The sequence below is a fragment of the Corapipo altera genome, unplaced genomic scaffold (assembly GCF_003945725.1).
Source record: "Corapipo altera isolate COAL_440 unplaced genomic scaffold, ASM394572v1 0, whole genome shotgun sequence".
NCBI lineage: Eukaryota > Metazoa > Chordata > Aves > Passeriformes > Pipridae > Corapipo > Corapipo altera.
Window position 1 is genome coordinate 41,175,542 of NW_020884872.1, and position 3,739 is coordinate 41,179,280.

A 3,739-nucleotide genomic window follows, 5' to 3' on the forward strand; every position below is an offset into this window, starting at 1 on the left:
CTATGCTCTCAGTCCCTCAGGCGCCCCGTCTGGCTCGGCAGAAAGGCGGGATCCTGCAGCCCTCCAGCTCCCCGTCCGGCTCGGCGGGCGGGTGGGCGGGATCCTCCCGGTCCACCGCTGCCCTGCCGCGCCGCCGGGGGACTCCCCATCCCGCTGAGGAGTTCGCTGCTCCACAGGTTTAAACGTGTCGTCCTCGGTGACTGCGTGCCTTTAATTTCTAAAGGCAGCCTTTCCAAAGCCTGTAGTAACTTCCCTTGTATTTTACGAAAAGGAAGAAGAAAGGCTGCTTCTTGGTCGGAGAGGCTCGGGACGGGACCGAGACAAAGGACATCCCTCCCGGACACCAACATCTGCCGGGCAGGCTTCAAGGAGCAAGAGTCGGCGAGCAGCGGGGGAGCGCTCGCCTGCCTCGGCCGCCGGTCCCTCCGCAGCCTCCACCCGCGGCCTCGGGGCAGCGGGAGCGGCGCGGGACGTGGCCGGCGGGGCGCAGCCCTCGCCCGCCGCGGCACCACCGGTAACGGCCGGGGCGGGGAGCGGCCGCAGCCCCGCCGGCTCCGAGCCCCGCACCGGGGCGCCGAGCCCCGCGGAGCAGCAGCCCGAGGTGAGCGGAGGGGTCTCCCCTTCTCCCCCCATCCCGGACGCTGTAGGGTGACGGGAGGGCAGCGCCCGGCGGGGCCTCTCCCCGGGGGCAGGAGGGAGGGGGCGGGGAGGCGGCCGCGCTCCGGAGCGGAGCGGGAGGTTTTGGCAGGAAGATGGAGCCCGGCTCAGGGCCTCCCGCAGGCCCGGCCCTGCTCGGCCGCCTCCCAAAGCACCAGGCCCAGGCCTGGCCCGGGGGAACCGCCGGGGGAAGGCGCTGCTTCACCTCGGTGCCGCCCGCCCCGGCGGAGAGGGGCGGCCGGGGGAGCGGTGCCACCCCTGATCGAGGGGACCCCGCATGGGCACAGCTCCGAGGATGGAGAAAATCCGGCAGAAAGACAGGGAAAAAGGAAATCGAAAAGGGCTGTGTGAGTCCGTACGTACTCTTTCTACCTCCACTGAGATACCTGGGCGGCCTGTGCCTTTCCTCAGTTTCTTGATGCACCGCTGCGAAGTCACAAGCAGGTTTAATTGGAGCAGCATGGAACTCTGTGGATAGTCCCCACTAAATACATCGGTCGAGGAAAATAAGCATATCCACAGGCTTGGTTTACTTTGCTGGCTTTAAATAGTGTTTTGGGTGTTTGGGCTTGGTTGGTTTTGGGGGTTTTTTTTCTTATTAAATCCATGCATCTGTCAATTAAAGGCCCTTATTGCATGTGTGCTTATTCAGGCTCCTTGTGCTTGACACACAAATTGGTAGTTTGCAAAATTCACATCTTCTATGTAAAGAAATTTCTCCTGTGTCAAATAGGTGGAGCATATCTTAGGCTCAGATCTTTAGGAGTTAGATTTCATTATGTGCAACTTAACAGTTCCCTTGACTAGGAAAAATATTCAAATACATATTTTCAAAGTGTTTTAATGAATTTGAGGCATGCACATTTTGGACAGTAGTCAGTATTTGAGCTTTTTTTTTTAATGTAGCTTCTTAGAAACAGAAATGTATTTCTACAGTAAATGGAACTATGTGGTATATTAGGAATAGCTCTGAAGAAGATTAACAGTGTATTTTCTTACTTAAGGACTTAGAGCAGTGCGAAGTTCAGATCCATATTTGATACATATAAAAAATGTTAAATAGATTTCTTTGAAGGTAGAAATTTGCTGGAGACCCTTTTCATGAAAAAGGAGGTGACAAAAATGTCATCCTTGCAGGAGAAGACTTAATCTTGCAAACACCACGCAGTATCTTTCTAAATTTAAAACAATGAATGGAACTGGACTTCAGGTATTACAGTAGAGTATGGCCAGTAGCCTTAAGGTTAAAGGTCCAAAAACAAGTTGTAGTGCTGCAGTATTTTGGAGCATTACCTTCCAGGGTGGCTTGAGCCAACAAGTCCTGAGTTCATGTTATTAACTTCTCTGTTCATATTTCTGATACATTGAAATTAATTTTGTAGATTAATCTAACCTTGTGCTGGGCCTAGATGTATTATTGGAAAGGTTGATTTCAAACTTTTTGTAAAAGTGGGGAAAACGGAAGGGTGTAAGTTTTCAATATGCAAATATAACAGAATAGAGGTCTTCGTGGTTCTCTGTGGATATGGAAAGAAATGAATCTCCTCCATATTTTCTTTTGTGTGGGGGGTGGATGTGGGTGTGAAGAATGGGGGAGACTGATAAAAGTTGGACCCTGAGTGTCGGACTCTCCCTGAGACTGATCTCAGTCTTTTGGTACTGGCTGGGGCAGGGTTTTGGTAGCTGAACGCTGAGGGAAATGCTTTGGTCTGTGCTGTGAACCAGAAGGTGTCCTGTGGTTGTGGTTTTGGGATGCACAACTGGGTGTGCTGACAGCAAGGAAGACACTTCTGCTGTGTGTGTTCAGTAACAGAGCCCCATTCCTCCCTGTCAGAGCATGAGTCTGCTATGTGGCAGTTTCCTTCAGGAGGAATAGGTATGCACAGCCTGCTCACCTCTTGACACAGAGCCAGAATGTAGTCAGTGTGTATAGAGAGAGAGCAGAGCTCATGGGGAGCACCACAGTCCCGGGGGTTGCCCTGACTGTGGATCGGCTGTATATACTTGCGTGCATCCAACACAGCATAACCAGACAGTCAAAAGAGGTGATTATCCTTCTATTTTTAGCATTAGTGCTGTGTGCAGTTCTAGGCCCCACCATTTAGAAGGATGCGAGGTCCTTGAATGTGTCCAGGACAGGGCAGCAAAGCTGGTTTAAGGGCTGGAAGCCAGTCCTGTGACGAGTGGCTGAGGACTGTGGGCTTGTCCAGTTTTGAGAAAAGGAGGCTGAGGAGTGACCTCATTGCTCTTTACAGCTTCCTTTGGAGGAGAGTGAAGAGTGATCAATTCTCCCTGGGATCTAGTGATAGGATGTGTGGGAATGGTTCAGAGATGTGCTGGGGAGGTTGAGAATGGACACTAGGGCCCAGGAGATGTTGAGGGTTCATGGCATGCCCATCCCCCGCTCTGCCAATCTTGAAAGGTGGGAAAAAATACTGGGGTTCATGGCATGGCCCATGACACTATTTCACGGAAAACTCCTTGCCCCAGGGGAGGTGCAAAAGCATTCTGGAAGTATATATCAACTGGTAACTTCTTTTGGGGTTTGGCTTTTTTCTTCTCCCCCTCCGCCAGCAAATCAAGACCGTCACTTTTAGGACTATCAAGTTCCATTGCTGGATCCAGTGGGTGGTGACTATATACATTTTTCCACTCTCATCTTTTCTTTTTCCTTACTCTCCTTTATCCTTATCCTGTGTTTTTCTCACCTTTATGCATTTTCACCAAAGGTTGTCTTTATGCCATATTACTATAGGTGATAGATATAGATGATAACACCCAAAATGCTAACATACCTGTTTGTCTTTGAAACAAAATTGTTCTAAAATAAACCCTACATATATATGTTTTCAAACACTGATTATTCAGTGTTGTTTCACTCTAATCCACCCCAAGGGATTTATTAATAAGAATCTGGGTTATCCCCCCCGGTCGTAACAAATGCCCTTGAAGAACATGCTTTAACTTTTGGTCTGCCCTGAAGTGTCAGGCAGTTGGACTAGACGATGATCATAGGTCCCTTCCAACTGAAATAACTTTTCCTTTTCCTTTTCCTTTTCCTTTTCCTTTTCCTTTTCCTTTT

General features: G+C 50.2%; 1 protein-coding gene across 3 annotated transcripts in view; it reads left to right on the forward strand.

The window, feature by feature from the left end:
- Nucleotides 1-499: 499 nt before the first annotated feature.
- The window catches only part of DZIP1 (DAZ interacting zinc finger protein 1), a 41,928-nt gene continuing 38,688 nt past the window's right edge, over nucleotides 500-3,739 (forward strand). For all 3 annotated transcript variants that reach the window (XM_027645341.1, XM_027645333.1, XM_027645350.1), the window contains exon 1: nucleotides 500-601. The gene's annotated coding sequence lies outside the window, so the exon portion shown is untranslated. The remainder of the gene's footprint in view (nucleotides 602-3,739) is intronic.